The 20,332-nt window shown below is 38.0% G+C and overlaps 1 protein-coding gene across 2 annotated transcripts in view; it reads left to right on the top strand.

The window, feature by feature from the left end:
* The first annotated feature begins 465 nt into the window (after positions 1–465).
* LOC131980842 (disks large-associated protein 1-like) overlaps positions 466–20,332 on the top strand; it is a 161,578-nt gene continuing 141,711 nt past the window's right edge. For both annotated transcript variants that reach the window (XM_059345151.1, XM_059345150.1), the window contains exon 1: positions 466–598. The gene's annotated coding sequence lies outside the window, so the exon portion shown is untranslated. The remainder of the gene's footprint in view (positions 599–20,332) is intronic.

Raw genomic sequence — 20,332 nt, 5'->3', positions numbered from 1 at the left:
TCAACAGTGCCAATATCTTTTTACCGTAATATTAGAAAAAGTTGCAGCGTATTTATTACGGTAAAGTTCTGGCAACCACAGCTGCCATTTTTTCATTTTCCTAGATAGATAGGTAGACAGACAGACAGACAGACAGACTTATTTGTCAATACATATTTGGTGAATAGTGTTAATAAACATTGACAGGATATGACTAAAAAAATATTAAATATCATTAAACTGCAAAAAAATAGGCAATTGAAATGAAGCTAGGTTAGCTGACATGTTCAGTCATTCAAATCCATTTTTTATTTTCAGACAAAAAAACATCTGCTTTTACTTTCTAGAGCTAAACCGCCTGATTTCCGGTGTCTCTCTTACTTGCCGCAGTTCATGGACCACAGGCTTGCGCCACTCGGTGCCCCCACATTCACACTCGCGCGCGCGTGCACACACACACACACACACACACACACACACACACACACACATACACACACACACACACACATTCCACCAGTGAGTCTCTGTTGTGATCGCCTCGCTTCCACAAACGGCCGTGCTTTGGATGTAGCAGCCGGCGGCTCGTGCAGGATGGTGTGACGCTGCTCCAGTAGAGGTAAGAGGGGCTTTAGACCGGGTATTAGACCGGGTACTGGCGGGTTCGGTTCAGGTTCGAGCGGGTTCAGGATTCAACAGTTTATCAATAGGACCGCTGCCTGTTGACGAGATGACTCACACCGGTAAGACGGAACCAGAGTAATGAAACGTCCATTTAAAGAGCGCTGCTGTGACCGTTAGAGCATCATTAACGGCCGTATGCTGCACATTCATCTGTCTCAGCTGCATCAGTGGCGCTGATGGAGCTCCAACAGCAGCCTCACCTGACATTGTCGCGCGTGGGGAAATACACGCTGCTCGTGCTTTTTTTGAAATTTCGGGCAATTTGACATGGCTTTGCTAATTTTCCAAGTGTAACGACATGTAATGATACAATCTTAGAGTGAGTCTTCAGATTAGTCAATCCTCCAGGATTGACTAATAGGCCTGCACAACACAGCGCCTCATTCATTCCGTATAAGTTAAAGTTTCTGGGTTGATTGACGCTGTCACAGCTCGGTTCCGCCCAGTTAGACATTTTTTTTGTGAAGGAAAATGCTGTTGACACAAAGAAAACGCATCTTCAACGAGGCTGCAGTGGTGATGTATATATAGCGGAATTAAGAGTTGCATGACGGTGGGCTGTAATGATACAGGGAGGCGTTAGAAGCTGTGTGAGCCGCACTGTAAATGGTTAATGTGAAGAGACATTCACCTCCATACACACACATACACACACATGTATACAGATACTGTCAATGTGAACATGCGCACGCATGCAGGCGGCACTGTTACAGCTGGATGGAGGGTTGCTATGGAGAAAATACACTTTGCTCTTGCGGTTGCTATACTGGCCTGGCTTGAGATGAAACGTACAAAAGGCTTAACGTTATGTGATGTCAGGAGTGCTGTGTGATGCAGTGGTTCCAGTGGGGGAGTGCTCTCTGTTTCATCCGCCTCAGTGAGAAGTTGTGAGCTCAGAGGAGCTATAGCGTCAGTTGTCGCCTGTGGCTGCTGACGAGAGGACAAGCAGATCCCTGCGTGTTTTTTTCATTCAAGAAGACCAACTGGTAATGATAAGAGTGTGGGCAGAGTGTCAGCTTAGAAATGATTAATTTTGTATCATTATATTCCCACTCAAAATGTACTAAGCTGAAGCAGTTATGCAAAAAAACATTTATTTTTTCTTACACACTGTAAAGAATTTACTGTGATTTTTGTACAGTAATTTATTGGCAGCAATTAACAAGTAACTTACTGTAATTATTATTTACAGTAGAAGTACTGTATTTTTATTTGCAGTACTGTTTTTTATACTGTAAAATAAATAAAAAAAAACAATCAAACACTGATTTTAGTTTTATTTACAGTACTGGTTTCTTTACTGTAAAATAAAATTAAAATAAACAGATTTTTTTAGTTGTGTTTACAGTACTGATTTGTTAACTGTAAGAATAAAAAACAATTAAACACTGATTTTTTTAATGGTACTGTATATGGCAATACGGCACAGTAAACAATGGTGTTAATTTGATAATAATTTCATCATTACTTTTTTATAGAAATAACTAGTAATTGCAAGTAATTACTCCATACACTAAAGAAAATAATATTAATACATTTACTGTTTTACAATTGATATCCAACAGCATTTGTACAGGACTGATTCTGATCAAAATTATGATAACAATGGAAAAATACAGTAGTCTACTTTACTTTTCATACTATTTACTGTGTTTTTTTCCCACAGTACTGCTTTGACTACTGTAATTTTGTCACAAGGATTGATTTTTATTGTAAATTATACAGCACTATACTGTAAAAATCAAACACAGTGATAACCTGAACAGTAAATAACTGTAGATTTCACAGCGCAGGATAGATTTAGCACTAGTGCTTCTCATATCATTTTTTGTCCTTATGCATTCAAAATAAGATAATATTGTATTGTCATCCATTATGGAATTTCACACAATTATGAATAACTTTGTAAAGAGGGTCAAATACATTTTGTATTAATACAAAAGTGTGACTTTGCATAATAATGCATATACAGAGCCACACTAGACAGGAAACAACACACCTTCTAAAACAAGCAAGTAAAACAGCTGCAGAAGGTGCACAGAATACTGTCACAGTGAGTCTGATTCAGAGGTGAGTGGGATATTTCCTCCTGAAAAATGTGAAGGGAAATGAATCAACAATCCAATTAGTCACAGATTAATTGACAATAAAATGAACTATTTAGTTGCAGCCCTTATGTATTTACTTAGTTTTATTTAGTTTTAGTGATTTTAGTGACACAGCCAAAATACCATTTATCACATAATATATATTTTTTTGGTTTAACTGTAAAAAGAAACAAAAAAAACAATAATAATAATAAAAAAATCTATTTTAGGTGAATTGACTCTTTGAGATATGGGCAAGGCTATCCTGGGATTATAGATAGGAAGAGATTGCTGTCATGGTGAAAGAAATCGAAACGTGTCAGTAGATAATGCAGAACTTGATGTCAAAATGACACAATTACTCTAAAAATAACAGGAATATTTATTCTAAATTACAGTTTTTGCTGATATTTACATTTAAATTTACAGTAGAAATGACAGTAAAAACTGTCAAATTACATCAGAAATAGGGCGTAAAATTTAAAAATACATATCACCATAGTCAGACACTTAATTACCGTAAATCAAAGAATAGCACAACAATTTAACTTTTACTGTCATAAACTTGGGAACACACAGTTTTGCTGTGGAAATATAACATTTTCATGTGAAATTAGTGGAGAAATACCATGATGTCAAAATGACACAAATAACCTTAAAAATAGCGTGATTATTCAGTCCAAATTACAGATATTTACATTTAAATTTACAGTAGAAAACCCATTTTTTACGGTGAAGTTCTGGCCACCACAGCTGCCGATATTTTACCGTAAATTAAACAGATTAATGTTTACAGTGTATAAAGCTGCAAAGCCAGGTCTTCAGTTTCAAAGTTCAAAGTTTTGTATTCAACTGTTACATTTTAAAATATCCACAGTGATCTGGGTCCAAATGATGGAATCTGGTAGAGCTGTTTTGTGCAATGACAAATTGAGCATTACCAATAAGTGACAAGTGAGGAATGCCATTGAAACAAGTATATCAAATGTAGATTATGTCCTCTGCTGTTTAAAAAGAGCATCGCAATTAATTTGGTATCTCAGCTGATTTGAGTCATCACACATTTGTTTCGAATGTCTCGTGATGCATCGTTACATCCCTAAATGAAACTATTCTTCAATATTGTCAGATCGCTCTCACCTTTTTGCTGAGTGCTAAGTTTGAAGTGTAAATTATGTGTACACTTTTGTTTTATTGTTATATTTCTTGATAACCATGGGGCCAATCTGATCCAATATGGGAAATGAGTTCTGATATAATTCAATCATCTGATAGTGGACTAATGTCACCAGTCCCAGTGTCATATAACAGATATGTGGATGTGAGTCATTGTGACTTGGACTTGAGTTGACTTGAGTCACTTCCTTTATGATTTGAATGGCCTTTTGGCTCTTTAAATGTAAAGTGAGAGTTACACGTGTGCTCTCAAAGATTACATTTATTTCAATCTAGCCTGTGGTATATTCATTAATGTCAATCTTTGGATGAACAGTAGAAGTAGGAGTAGGCTAAGCTTTTACTTGATCTCCCACTACATCAGCTGATTTCTGACAAAGAAGACCCTTGCCATGCAATGTTTGACACATACACATCTCTGGCATCACCTTTTATTACTAGATCAAAATTTGTGTGCATAAAAACATATCGTCTGTCTTCCAGCTTCAAGGCAAGGCAAGTTTATTTGTATAGCACAATTCAACACAAGGTGATTCAAAGTGCTTTACATAAACATTAAAAACAGCAAGACACAATTGAAAACAGTAAAAACAGTCAATTAAAACAGGGAAAGAGAAATAAAAATACAAATAAGATAAAATAAGATACAGCGGGATAAGAAAAGAGATAAAATAATAAAAAGCACAAGTCAAACATTGCGTGGTTAAAAAGTAAGGGCAGTAGAGTACAGCAGATAAGTGTTAAAGTTAAGAGTACGCTGCAGTAAACAATAGTGTTTTTAGTCCTGATTTAAAGGAGCTGACCTCAGATCTACAGGTAGTTTGTTCCACAGGTGAGGAGCAGAATAACTGAAAGCTGCCTCACCCCGCTTAGTTCTTGTTCTTGGGACACGCAACAAGCCAGTTCCAGATGACCTAAGGGGTCTGTGATGCTTCACACCATTTTGTAACCAAGCAGAATTATAATGAACATGAATACAACCAACAGCCTTTAAATCCTTTTGATACTGCACTGACTTGTAATAGGGAGAATGGTCGCTCTGTCATTCCCACTCTGTGCCCTGAAAACCTGCTCTTGCACTATGTAGCTTTGGTCTGCAGGTACAAACTGCTGTGAGAAGTGGCTTATTGCTACTAGCAAACTAACAGCTCACTTGATGACCAGAGGACGTGATTAATAGAATTTCCTGATGGACAGAAAGATTTAATTGTCACTAAAGTAGCACTATCTGCTACCTGTTACTCACTGTAGCTGACCCTAGTTAGCTGTACTGCCAGGACTGGGACCTCAGAGCACCGAGATCAAAGTTTAGGCATTTACATCGTGAGCAGATGACTTTTGGACCACTGACAGGAGGAGGTTTTCAGGCCTATGGCATTTCTGAATAATGGCGGGGAGCGTCACCGGTGTTGTGCCTGGACTCGACCTAGGCGAGTGGGGACACAACAGGGGTGCAAGGGTAGAGAGCTCCACAAAACCCACACTTGCATACATGCAAGCATATATTTCTGGTAATTACTGTGTAATCTGAGCAATGTAATTGTGTTGTTTTGTTACCTCATTGTTGTTGTACAGGTTATTTGTAGGCCTTATTAACGGTTTCACTGCCCCCTCCCTTAAAACCTAAACAGTGACAGAAATATGTATATATTTATTGTTTTTTTGTTTTTCCTTTTTAGTTGAAAAGTAGCCCATGACTAGGGGTGGGCGATATGGCCCGAAAAGATTATCACAATATTTTTGCGATAAGGATATTCTAGACGATATTAAAAAACACTGAAAATATATATAAAATTATTTTTTAGTCTGTATAAATAAATAAAAATCATACAACAAAATAAATTTCAAATCTCAACAGTTGCCAAATACAAAAAAAAAATTACTCTTGACTCTTGAGTATTAGCAAAAATGGGAGAAAATTTGTACATTTTATAGTACAATGTGATCAATCTCGTCACTTTGAGAGCTAAATGTGAGCAAACACCACACGTAACATATTTCACAGTCAACATGCTTTCCTCTAGGACATGGAGCAGCCAGACAGTGTTGAATAACAGCTGGCTAGGAGGGTCCGGGGGCATTCCCTTTTTTTTCATAAAAGCCCAAATTTGGTGCCTCTTACACATTCTAATGCTACTATTCCATCATATACACTGATCTTATCATTGCCTATTTTAATTAATTATCATAAAGAAGAATAAAGGTTCTTGTATGTTTTATTTAAGGCATCTTATTTTGACAGCCTTCTTGTAATTTCTGTGATGGATTCTGTGCTCTTATTTTGAATGCTGCATTTGTTTAGCGACAGGAAGTAATAGTAGCTTTTTGTGATTAAAACAACTTTAATTGCTAGCTAATATTAGCTTGGCGGCTAACTAACGGCATAATGCAGCAGTGTGTTTGGACTCTGACGGCCCGGACAGGTTGATAGGATTTAGTTTGGCGCGCGCACAAAGAGAGATGATGTGGGGACGGGACTGAAACATTACAGACAGCTAGGTTCTTGTTTTGAAGGACAGTTGGAGGGCAGCTCTGTATATTTAGTTTGTGTGTGTGAATGCGTGCGCATGTCTCGGAGGAGGTCGGAGAGGTGTTCGGGGTTTGACTGACTGACGGGTGACAGACATTCTGCTGAGCAGACATAACGCAAAATAACTTTATATTATGAACAGTGTAGATATAATTTCAGTAGCTTGAATGTGACATTAGTGCAGCACATGAGACTAGGGCGAGCCGCCACGGTCTAGGTCATTAATGGGAAACCCTTACACCACTACGTCAAAAAGTAGAAATGTTGCCAATATCATGATACACATTTTTTTTAACCCATAAAAAAAATATACCAGTATAATCATTAACGATATGATATGGCACACCTCTACCCATGACGTATATCAACAAAGCCAGCTACTTCTCTACTCGACACAGAAGTCGAAGGAACCATGTTAGCTTGTGTTAGCATGACCTAAGCTTAATTAGCAATCATTTCACCCTCAATTTAAGTAGGTGACAATTCAAGTAGCTAGCTCACATATAGGCTACGGAAGCACTTCTAACGAGACGGTTTTCTGACCACTCCGTTCCTGTATCTATGTCAGGTAGGTATAGTTACTGCAACGCCCGTTAACAGATTGGCAGCAGGTCAGAATTGATTACAACCGGAGAAATGAAAGTGAGTGCAGATTTTGAGTCTTTTGTCCCAGAGTATATATTGGACATTCTTAACAAGCCATGTCTTCCAAACATTGTGATACAAAAATGGGAGACAAATCAGGAAATAATCAACTTTGTTTGAAACCTGAATATTATTTTTTTAACACAACTCAAGTCCAAAATAACAATGTAGAATTATTCACACATACTGTAAAATAGTATGGTAAACTAAAAAAAAAATGTTTTAGATCAAAAACATAATAAGTACAGTTACTAGGATTACAATTAGAAGAAATACTATTCTGAAATTCTCTTCTACCTTTGCTTTCATTTATGGTCGCACTAACCACTCTGACCTCTCCTCTTCCACCAGACACACAGACAGCACAGCACAGTGGAGACACTAAATAGTATAGAGCTTGCAACTTGTTCAAGTCACTGTAGGTCAGGCAATGGCAAGCCTAAAGTCTGGTTATATTTCTCAAAACTCCACACTGACAACCCTTTCTGCAATAGCTGCAAAAGGTCGCAAAGTTTGCATGTTCTCTCCAGGTCCTCTGGCTTCCTCCTGACTGTAAATTGCCCGTAGGTGTGAATGAGTGTGTGAGTGGTTCTCTGTCTGTGTGTGTCAGCCAGAGACTGTATAAATAAGGTGTCACCCGGCTCTCCCCCAATGTCAGCTGGGATTGGATCCAGCCTCCATGATCCAATTCTAGATAATTAGTTAAGAATTATGGATGAATGAATTAATACTGCAAACTCAAAGTGGTCCAAGTACACCTGCTCTGAGACACACGACAGCAGTTTTCCAGCAATAACTATGCCCTGATGACTGACATGCAGGTTGAACAGAACGATTTGGGAGGAGAGAGAGAGGTGGGAAGGTTTTTTTCTGTGCATGTGGTGTATAGAATGTTCTTAATAGATACAGTGATCTAAACATAAAATAAGTATGTTGAAATTTGACGTATTTTAAAACTGAAATTACTTTTTTGTTATAACAGAGAGAGTAAATTTGAAGAAGTTAGGCTACAGTTCAATCCAAATGTGTATAGTACATCTCTACTCGCATTACATGTATAGTCTTACATTATGCTACATATTAGACACAAGTATACTTCCATTTAGAGGCCGAAGCTGTGCTACCACTTGCTCTTTTCAATAACTGAGCACGTTTTTTTCCCCCTGTTCAGATCATAGACTGTATTGTACTGTACAAGACATTTTTACTGAACAAAACATTCAAATAAACTGTCATTAAGTGAAAATACAGTGAAAGGGAACTTTTAACTTGAAATTGTCTTGAAGAAGATTTTTTACTGGTGATTAAGTCTATAGTGTTGTCCTAAAAAAAAAAATCTGAGGTAATGAATGAAGTGAGAAGTTTTTTCATTTTGCATTGAAATGGATGGACAGAAATGTATTTGCAGCCAAACTTAGCGCCCCCTGCTGGAATGTTTGGTAGAATGCAGCTTAAGGCACTTCCTGGTTTGCCTCCCTGCTCAGACACTGAGGTTGCCGCCTGGTTCACATGCAGGGTTTGGGACTTTAGACTTGGAAATCCCTATTTGAATGCTGTGATTCAACTTTTCAATATTTTCAAATACTGGGATGAAGATCCTTTAGATCCTTGACTGAAAAAAAAGAGATTTCATTATGTTACAGAAGTTTAGTAACATTGTGTATGTTTATTTACAACACTTTTCTTGGTTGCTTCAGAATTCGGTTGCTTCAGATTTACATTGAGATTGTTGTTGCTCGATCTAACTAGGGCCATTTTGGACTTAAGGAACAGTAAAGGCAAGGCACAGCAGGTAACAGCAAGCCAAAAGCAGCATTGCCGATATTAAGATTGCACAAGGAACAAAGGGAAGTGAAGCAGCTATATATGAAGAAGGACTAACAAGTGAATGAAATACAAGTGAGAAGGCCAGTCAGAGGAAAATTGCAACAGGTGAGTCAAGGGAAGGGGATATCAGGTGAGCAGGACTGGCAAGAGTGTCTGAGGACATGTAGCTGGACAGATGGAAACTGGCAACACGTTTCTGAGGGAGTGGGAGTGTGGCACAGGGACAAACCGACAGTTTAAGCTTTGGTTTCTTGTTAAAGCTTTCTGGAGTGCAATTTGTGAGAACAGTTTGTCTCTGACCTTCGTCAGAACTATTTCAATACATGGTTGATGAGTCTTGTGTTGGTGTTTTCACAGCTCTTGGATATGATGTGCTGCAGAGACAACACATCTCATGTGAACACAATGAGTTGCTTGACACTCAAAATATAACATTACCAGTTCTGTCTTAACGGCCTATTACTCCTCCACTTTTAGCTCCACTCCATGTGTCATGTTCTCTTGTGGAATATTTTCTGACTGGAGGTTTTTTGTTTCAGCATTGCCGTTTCCTTCAACTGGTCTCATTTTGGCCTTTTTAAACTCAATACCTAATGTGGGTTTGCCATACATGGAAAAGTTATAAATTGTGGAATGTTTTTTTTTTTTTTTTTCCCCAGTACAGGTACTGACAACAGTGGAAAAATATAAGAATATAAGAAAATTAAAAGTCCATGAACATTCAAACTTGAAGGCTCTTTAAGTCAAATATATATATACTTTATTTAACCAGGGAAAAGTCGCGTTGAGATTAAAAAATATCTTTTCCAAGAGAGACCTGGCCAAGAAAGCAGCATAAAAAGAGACAAGTTACAACATTTAAACACAGTTAACATAAATTAATTAAATACAATTAAATACAGATACAGCCATCACAACAACAGTGAAGGAGCCTCAGCAGAGACATTATTTCTTAAATTATTTCTTTATCCTTTAGAATCGATTTAAATTCACCGATTGTGATCAACGCAGACAATTTCAATTCCTTTTGCAGATTGTTCCATGATAAAGGGGCGTAACTAAAAGCTTTCTGACCTAATTCAGTTCTCACTCTTGGCTCCAGCATCCTGATTTGTTTCGACACATGTATACACACAGGTAAGAGGGAAGCAGCCCAAGAATACATTTGTAGATAAAACTAACCAATGAGAGCCTGCCAACATACAAAGATGGCATTTCAGCCATGAGTCAGACTGTTTGTTTGGAATAAGCAGCATTTAGGTGTGTTGTAAACCACTGAATGGACCAGAGAGTGGGGATTTACATTTGCATACCAGCATATTGTAGCTCGCTCATCCAGCAGAGAACGACATACTTAAAACACTGAATGACAGATTTAACTGAAATATAGCAAGAGCATTGTGACAAGTAAATTCTATATATATTTCAAATCATCAGTGCCAATTAACAGGATTACAGATGTTTTAAATTTTTTAAGGACGAAATGTGAATGTGCAACAATGAGTGAGGGTCAAATCAGTGGTTGAGCGTTGAGTTTGGAAGTTGTGTAAAAGCAAAAGTTACTGATGAAGGCAGCATAATAAAACCAAACCAGAGCAAGTTCCTGAAGGGAGAAACAGAGAGAATAAAAGAGCTGCAGCCGGGGCTTCAGTAAACTAGGAACAGTGGGCCCAGGTGTTCCAGATTATACCGATCAGTCAGCTGCAGGGTGAGGAGAGACACAGGTTAGTAACAAGTCAAAAGCCCGGATGACACCAGGGTTCTTCATAGTGATGTGATGTGAGGCTGCGTTCAGACTGCAGGAGAATCTGATTTAAATCAGAATCTGATTTAAATCAGATTCTTACTCAAATCCGATTTTTAGGGCTGACTGTCCACACTGTTTTTAGCAAATGTCCAAATAGGATATGGCTCTGTTCAGACTGGGCCACATTATTGACTGATCTGACAGGTTGCTGTAGTAACGGCGTCAGAGCGTCTGACGTCATATAATTGCGACGGCGACAAGAACAACAACAACAAACATGATGGAGGCAGGTCACCTCAGTATATTGGCCTTATCACTGTCCAGTAGAGGTGCAGAACATCACTGGGGAGAAACCGGGCGGATGGACACCCCTCTCGGGCCGCATGAGTCGGACGCGGCTGCCAGTGGACACTTCATCTCCGCGATACGCATAGAGTGACGTCATGGACAGTTAAAACCGAGTTTTTCAGTGTTTGGAGCGGTTAAGACTGAGACGCATCTGTCCATCTGTCCCGAAGGTGGTTTCGATCCGGTCTGCAAAAATCGGATTTCATGTGATTTGTGACTGTTCAGACTTCAAAAGAGCCATCCAATTCCAATCTGGATGGGCTAAAAATCAGATTTGGGCTGGCAGTCTGAACGAGGCCTTAGTCTCATTCGTTTAGGTGAACGAACCATGCTGAATAGCTTCCTCAAATTTTTTTTTTTTCTCAACATGTTTTTTTCTTCTTCATGGTCAGTCAGTGTTTCGGTTGGCGTACTGAACATACTAGTAAAGTGAACCGGAGCCCTTCTGACACGCAGTCAGAGCTCTGGTTAAGCACTGAATGATTCGGTGAACGAATATTTTGTACTTATCTTTTTACAGAACAGATCCCAGTCATTCAGTACACTGAAAAGTGCTGCCATTCCCACCACTAGGTTGTGTGCAGGAGGTAGGACAGAGTTTTGTCCATTCCCACTTATTTGTTATCTGCCATGCCCAGTTAAACGAGCCTGTCTTGAGTGTTTAATGGGCTTTACATTGCATTCAGAACATAGATATAGCAATAAACAACTATTTCATATCTAAAAATACAGTGTAGTAATGATGTTCTGACTACAGAATGGAGTCAGCTCACTCCATGTCTGTTTTAATCTGAGATTTTCTGTTATTTGTTGACAACAAACAACAGATTTTTTACAGTAGCATGTCTACTCACATGTCCTGTGTGTGTGTGTGTGTGTGTGTGTGTGTGAGTGTTCCACTCACTGCTGCTCTATCGCTATACGCTGATGACGCTTTGCCGACCCATGTCGTCATCAGCATGGTGGCGACCTGCTGGTTCTTCCGCAGGTTGCCCTTTTAAGGACTGTTTGCAGTGACATTAGCACCATTAGCTGCTACCTGCCATGTTGAGAAGCAATATGCTCTGACCTGAACCTAAACCCACAGTGCAGCAGTTCCCACAATTAGTCCCCTAGAGCGTTTGCTCCAAGCTGATAGTTTGTTTGATAGTTTGCAAATGTTTGTTTAGTATAATTTAAACAGCTTCAGTGACAAAACTGACAATGAATGGGCTTTTTTCACAGTATACATTTTACTTGGCAAGTAGTAACATTTTTAATAGCTGCATTGTAATTATTGGTACAATTGAGCCATCATTAATATTAGTCCCAGTGGCGGACTCAGACTGTTTGAAGGGCAGGGGCGAAAAAATAAAAGGGCCCGATTCTGCACAACATGGGGCCCCACCAGCACACAAAGTTATGCATCATGTATGATGAAATAGTCCTCATCCTTGATTATGATTAGCATTCAGTTAAAAGGAGATCCAGATCAAAGTAATTATTGATATGGTACTGACAATTAAAAGCATCGAACCGAAACGTCTAGGGGGGTCGGGGGGCATGCCCCCCCAAGGTAGAAAATTTGTACATTTTTAAGTAAAATGCATCTATTATGTGGACTTTGAGAGCTAAATGAGAGCAAACACCACATTCGTCATAACGACGCCAAAGTAAAGCACCTCATTAGCTAACCACAACATGTTTTTTTGGTTTGCCATATTCTGGCTCTAGAGGGCACCAAATCATAATTTATTGTATGAAGGGGCACCCTAGAGGGCACCCAATCATTTTTTCCATGTGTAAAGGGCAGCCAATAAGGCAATGATCTCGTTTTCACCACTCTAGAGGCACTTTCTCAACCATGGAGGTACCAGATGGGCACTAGTAGGGCACTAGAAGGGCACTCATTAAGGCATGTTATCAAATGTTTTTGCTCTAGAGGGCACATCATCAAAATTTATTGTATGAAGGGGCACCCTAGAGGGCACCCAATCATTTTTTGCATGTGTAAAGGGCAGCCAATAAGGCAATGATCTTGTTTTCACCACTCTAGAGGGAACTTTAGCGCGCTTTTTCAACCACGGAGGCATGGAGGGGCTCAACTCTGGTTAACTTCGACCAGTGAAGTTGCAGCCCTAAACCAATCAAGAAGACGTGTGTGTGTGTGTGTGTGTGTGTGTGTGTGTGTGTGTGTGTTGACCCCACTTGGTTGTCAAACGGACTACAAACCCGCAAACTGATGTGTGTGTCACTACACTACCCACTCACTGACGTTGGCGTATGTGTGACTGCAGCCTAATGCTGCGAGGTTTTCTCAATAGGAGATATCTTCAGTTGAAGTTAAGGAGCAAAACCAATAGGCTGTCATGTTTTCTATTGTTGATCTCATAATCAACAATGTAGTAACAGAGACAAGTTAGAAGGGAGATGGGTTAGGGGTGACTGACTATTGACTATTTTTGGACATTTAATGATTATTGAGACATCACTGCTGATGGACGATAATAGGTGAGTGTCAAGTTAATAACTGTATGTGCTCAGCTGCAGCTGTGCTTAATAGTAGTCTGTAAGGATGGCTCCTCTGGTAAGGGACCTTGCCATGAATATCAATACTTGACTCACCATTAATGTGAACTGAGGTTATAATAGTTTTGGATTTTTTATTAGCCTTAGTTTTTATTTCGTTGTGAATTTTTGTTTTCAAATTCAGTTAGTTTTTAGAGTGAGTTTGTTAGTTTTAGCTTAGTTTTTATTTTTTGAAAATGCTTCGTTTTAGTTTAGTTTTTATTAGTTTTAGTGTTAGTTTTAGTTTTTTTGTAATGGGCTATGTGTTGGGTGCCAGATTCAAAGAGGTCATAATAAATTTTGCCTTTATTTCCGTTGATTTATCCATCTTAGCCCCAGTAAGGTTATTAACTCTTACAGTTCCAAGTGTTTTGAATTTTGGTTCAAGTATAGACATCCCATTCTCAGTAAACATATTTACCATGTGTTCCTGCAGGTTCTAACAGATCCTCTTTCTAATAGAAACACTGGATTATGTATGAAAAAAGTTGAGAAAGATGAAAACGAAGGACATTTTCACTGTAATTTTAGTTAGTATTGTAACCACAAAATAGAGTTTCAGTTAGTTATCGTTTTTTCTCGTTTTTATTTTTATTTCAGTTAACGAAAATGTGTTTTCAATTCTATTTTTTATTACTTGTTAGTTTTTGTTAACTATAATAACCTTGGTGTGAGCCCTGAGCCTGTTGTCTGGATCCAAGGACGTCGTAGCATTGGTGTTTGTGACTGACAGCGCAGTATATTTCTCAAATTCTGTCTGCTGCAGAGCCTTGTTTTGGTGGCTTCACACAAGGGTTCAGATGAGAATGTCTTCAATACTACTGTGGCAAGTTCTGGGTTTTTCTCCCCCGTAACCTTAATCTAGAATGATGGGAAAGATAGAAATGCAGATAAAGTATTTAGTGCTCCTCTGTTTGACTCCAGTAGTGTGTCCTTTTGTATTTGCACTGCAAAAAAAGCCAACTTGTATTTTTTCCTAAAACAGTGATTTAAGTTGGTAAAACTTGGAAATATAAATTATTGACATTTAGGGCAATAATGTAAGTTAGCACAACAAAGGAAGCCAGTTGTCTGCGCAAAAACAAGTTGGTGAGTTGTTGTTACTTATATCTTTAAGTTGGGGTTCACAACAAGGGACAATAGTTCTGATAACTCTTATTTCTTTGTTGTGAAATGCGGGAAAGCGGTGAAATTCGATCATTAGCGAAAGCTAGCGGCTAACTGATGCTAGCGGCGCTGCTAGTTACAGCTACAAGAGTAGCCATTAGCATATCAATTCTAACTCAAAATTGTGGTCGCAACATTGGCTGACATTTCATAGCGGCGTTACAATCGTGCCAATTCAGCACATTGCAGAAGTTAGCAGAAGTAAGGATTAAAAGCTATTACAATGTAAAATTATAAGTTCAAAAAATCTGAATTCAGAGTTGAGCAAACTCAAAAACAAAACTTAAAATATTTAGTTTAATTGTCCAACTTAAAATTTTATCGAAGTTTGTTGCCTTGAAATTTTGAGCTCACCCAACTTTTCTTTTTTTGCAGTGTGTGAGATATGATAGTTTGGAAATGAAAGGATCAGATATCTCCTCCCTGAGTTAGACATTTTTGTTGTCCATCATATTGACAGATAGGGTTGTAAAAATGTGTTCTAATCCAATTTCCCTTCATTAAAATGTTTTAATAAAATATATTAAATAGCACTTCATTTTCACATTGTAAATAATAACAAAAAAGAACAATCTTATAAGTGCAACTGACAGGCACCAACTGCGTGGTCATGTTTAACATCAACAACACAATGCACAAACAAAACTAACAGAAAGGTGCTTCCTTCATCATCCACTACATTAGTCCCTTTTCCAAGTCATTATCTCTAGTCACAATAAATATGCTTTTTACAGAAACCTTGGACACTCATCTGCCATGACAGCTATTGTAAACTAATAGCTAATGCAAGTTAGCTGCCATTTCCACTGTTCATTAAACACTACATTCACTCCATTCACTGCGTTCTGTGCTGCTGCTTTGTCTCCTCAGAGTGCAGGAGTAACATTACTCAGCTGCTCTGAGTGTGCAGCTCTAAATGACATAAGGGGATATTCCAACAGCACTCCAGCATTCTTAATGACTGTTTAGGAATGCACAGACCTGACAATGCACTGGCTGAAGCCAACTAGGCCACAAGGTTATGCACGAAGGGATCAAGACAAGAGTACAAAAAAGTCAACTGCTCCTTGATGTCAAAAGGCTTCTTTCCCTTGCTAATACGATTCACCACCACACCATCAAACTGATAAACTAGGCAGTGTTGATTAAATATAAATCAAGAGTCTGGAAACTGGGTTGCCTATTTCTCTTCTCAAATGCTCTCAGAAAGACATTTTAGAGAGTACACTGTAAAAAAATCCTGTTGCTTTTACAGAAAAAAAATGGCAGCTGTGGTTACCAGAATAATTCTGCAAAAAATACAGTACATATGTAAACAACTGTACAGAACAACTTGTAAATTTTACTGGTATTCAGTGTACAATAAGCAAAATCTGCATGTAAATTTGGCATAAATAATTAGTATAAAAGCAGCATCATCCTGTTAATCCATTAAGGCCTAAAACGCCTGGAAAAAATGCCTGGAAAACCTCTGGCCGATTTTGAAAGAACCCCCTAAAACCTGAAGTTTTTCTGGAAATTCAACAGAAGATTTTTCAGCCTCTGTAGCAGATAGAAATGAAATTCAAAAAGTATTTGAGAGCTTATACCAGTGGCTTTCATGAGAAGTTTATTTGTCCAAACCTTCAATAAAGTTTTTTTTTTTAAATCAACAAACTCAGCAAATGTTACATTTGACTGAATAAAAATCCTATGCATAATACTGATACATGCCCATCAGCAAGATGCAAACATGATATGACCATTGGAAGAAATAGACATAGTTCTCATTAGCCTACTGAAATAATAATAATAATAATAATAATAATAATAATAATAATAAATAATAATAATAAATGATAATAATAATACATTTTACCTATATTGCACTTTTCAGGGTACTCAACGACGCATAAAGTAGTATAAGACATAAACAGTCATGATTTCTTATATCATCATCACAATCAATTATTATTATTATTATTATTATTATTATTATTATTATTATTATATCAGCAATAAAATTGCCGGTGCTGTTTTCATCAAGATCACTTCTGTCACTTACTTCTGAGCTCCCTCCGCTATAGTCGTCTTTCTCCATGATTTCAGTTCTGGAAAAGTCCCATGTTGCATTGCGACACTCCCACATGTATTCGGATGCATTTCATTGGCCAAGAGACCGAAAATAGGTGGAAAAATAAACAACTACTACAAAACGGCGTATCCGCTTTCCTGGCCTCAATGGTTGAAATGTGGAAATGCTTTCCCGCCTTAAATGGGTTAAATTAGCAGTAAAGGACGCTATAATCTACAACTTTAAAAATTTTTTTTTTTTTTAAATTACTACAGTTTTAGGATGTAAAATTTACAAGTTGTTCTGTAAAGATGTTGACATATGTTTTACGTAAATATTCTGGTAACCACAGCTGCCAGTTTTTTTTTCTGTAAAAACAACGGGACATTTTTACAGTGTACCTGTAATTCCAGTTTATTGTGATATATGGGCACGGAAATCAAGTTCATGTGTGTGCAAACAATTTCACAATGATTGAGATTTTCAAAACAGTATCAGCAACATTCCATTTCCTGTCAAGGCCCAGGGTTGTCAGTGTCTCATTAGAGTTACTTTCCTCATTACAGCTTCCTTGGTCTGTTTCTGTTACAGGCACTGGGTTGACATTTGGCCATTCTCTCTGCATTCACTACTGGCTAATTGATTGCCAGCTCATATATTTAGTTAAATTTTCCTCATTTGAGCAACCTTATGCTGTTTTTATTACCAGGACTGGGTTGCCAGTTACTACTTTTGCTGTTCTCCCCTGAGATTTCGCCTCCTGTTTCTTTCATGGACATATGCTCAATATCATTGTGGTTCATTTCATCGTGGCAATCGTCATTACGCTAAGGCAGCTATTCTCAACCTTGGGGTCCCGACCCCAATTGGGGTCGCGAGATGATTTCTGGGGGTCGCCAAATCATTTTGGAAGTCAGCCCTGTGTCCACTGTGTTAAAGTGTTCATGTGTTAATGTGTTTTAGTCTTTTTTGTTAATTTTGTGTCTTTTTTGTTAATTTTGTGTCTTTTTTGGTAATTCTGTGTCTTTTTTTGGTCATTTTGTGTCTTTTTGGTCATTTTGTGTGTTTTTTTGGTCATTTTGTGTATTTTTTTGATCATTTTGTGGTCAATTTGTGTTCTTTTTGGTCATTTTGTGTATTTTTTTGATCATTTTGTGGTCAATTTGTGTCTTTTTTGGTCATTTTTTATCTTATTTTGGTCATTTTGTGACTTTTTTTAGTCATTTTGTGTCTTTTTTGGTCACTTTGATTCTTTTTTGGGTAATATTGTGTCTTTTCTGACAAATCCCAAAGTATCAAGTTATTACTTTCCAAGGAGTCTCTTTCTTGAAGCTGACCGTTACACACTGAGGAGGTCAGAATGGACCTTTAAACTTATAGCAAAGGACTTAGATTATAAGTAACAATAACATATAAAAATATTTATATATAATTGCACAGACAGAGTTGTACTGTCTGTACTGTACAGAGTTGTTTTAGTTGTTGTCCGCTTCATTATTTGTCCTAAATTCATCGTATCAACTGAGTTTGTATGATCTGAACTGTGAGATTGTGTTCAGTGAGGGGGGGTTACGGACAACATGCATGTTAAATTGGGGGTCGCGTCTTAAAAAGGTTGAGAACTACTGCCCTAAGGGTAAATTGCTGATTATGCTTTTCTAGCCTAAAGCCTCAGTTTCTACTCTCACAGTAGAAACATCCTGCTGTATACCAAAGCCGGGTCAACTGTTGTTAGTTAGTTATTGCACAGGGGATAATGGTCCTGCTTTGAATAAGAATGTTCTTTTCAGTTGAAGGTACCCTAACTCCTGATAGAAAGAATTGTATTATTACTAAAAAGGATAATTTTACATACTTATAAGTAGTCATGAGTCCTTCTATGTAATCTATGATAAGTAGAGTTGTAAGGCCTGGCTGTGACTTCAGAAGAGCTTCAGGCTTCCTTGTTCTGATGTCACTCTGCATTAGTTGTGCATAGTGAATATAAAAGCTGACTTGTGGAAGTGCAGACCATGCAAGGGAACTCTATCGACTCCCAGTAGCTGATACCATGTCATTATATTTCCACCAATGTTGAGGGAACAGTTAATAACCACTACTGGAAGTTTTTCGGAGGCTTAAATGATTGATGAATAATTAAAATAACGAGACAAAAATTAGGTAACACTTTATACTAGGGAACACATATTCAACATTAATTAGTTGCATATTAACATGCAAACAAGTAACATATTGGCTCTTAATAAGTCATTATTAAGTACATTACATGTCATGTACATGTAACAAGTAGTTATTAATGCCTTGTTCTGCATGGCCTTATGATACAACCAGTAAAGCCTGATTTCCACCGGGCGCGTTACTGCAGCGTCACGTCAGTGTCGCGTATGCCGTTGCAAATAGGTAACACTCTAATCAATGAGAGCATTTCCACCGGGGCGCGCTGCGTAACGTTACAGCAGCGTCACGTTACAGCAGCGTCACGTCAGCGTCTCTACGCGAGCATTAGGTAGGACTTTTATTTCTCTGCGAGACACTGCCAAATCGCGTGAATCTCAACAGAGCAGATCGCACCAGACAGGAAGTCCGACTCAGAATCAGCGTAAAACACTTCCGCCCCTTTCAAAATAAAACACAATACGCAGATCATGCAGCCTAAAACTACTTCACATCAACATTATGTTATGACCGGGGCACCAGATCAGCAATCAATCAATCAAAGGGTCTCAGAGTATCGGCGATCAGAGTAAGGCCATGCAGAATAATACATTAATAACTACTTATAATGACTCATTAAGAGCCAATATGTTACTTATTTGCATGCTAATAAACAACTAATTAATGTTGAATATATGTTCCCTAATATAATAGTGTTACCAAAAATGATCATATTGGACTATGTAGACAACTATGTAGAGATTGTGAGAGACGTGGTAAAATGGAGTTCCTACTGTTCCTGAATGGTTCAAAAAGCCCATGGCATCATACAGTGAGCTCAGTGCTATTTCTTGTACTGTACTGAAGAAGCTCTGTGGCTGCTTCCTCTCTGTTCCTCTGTAGGCACTTCCCCTGTGCATCCGTGTCTTACCTTAAGTGGAAGTATTTTGGTCTACTCTTATAAATTATACATGCCCTCTTGCTGTTCTGTCCAGCAGAAGCTTTCTTACATTTTATATTCCTGCCACAGTGAAGATTGACTCTTGTGCCCTATGCCCTGATCCTCTGTGCTGCCCTGCTCTCTACTACACTGGTGCTTCCACCCTCCCTACTCCTCCAAGGAGAATTAAAACTATCAAGCTTCAGCCATCCAATTCACATCATTTGATCAATGTTGTCATTTTGACAATAATTAAATGTGCTGTCAATCTCCAAATAGATTAGTTTTTTTTCAATCGCTAACTAGCGCTTACCCATTTCAGATACTTTTTCTAAACTCTTAACACAGACTCACACCTACAAAACACAATTGGCCAAATGGATAATTTTCTTCTCAAAAACACATATAAAAAAAAAAAAAAAAAAATATATATATATATATATATATA

The sequence above is a fragment of the Centropristis striata genome, chromosome 11 (assembly GCF_030273125.1).
Source record: "Centropristis striata isolate RG_2023a ecotype Rhode Island chromosome 11, C.striata_1.0, whole genome shotgun sequence".
NCBI classification, from domain to species: Eukaryota; Metazoa; Chordata; class Actinopteri; order Perciformes; family Serranidae; genus Centropristis; species Centropristis striata.
The sequence above is the reverse complement of the archived record's forward strand: the minus strand, read 5'-3'. Positions and strand labels throughout refer to the sequence as shown.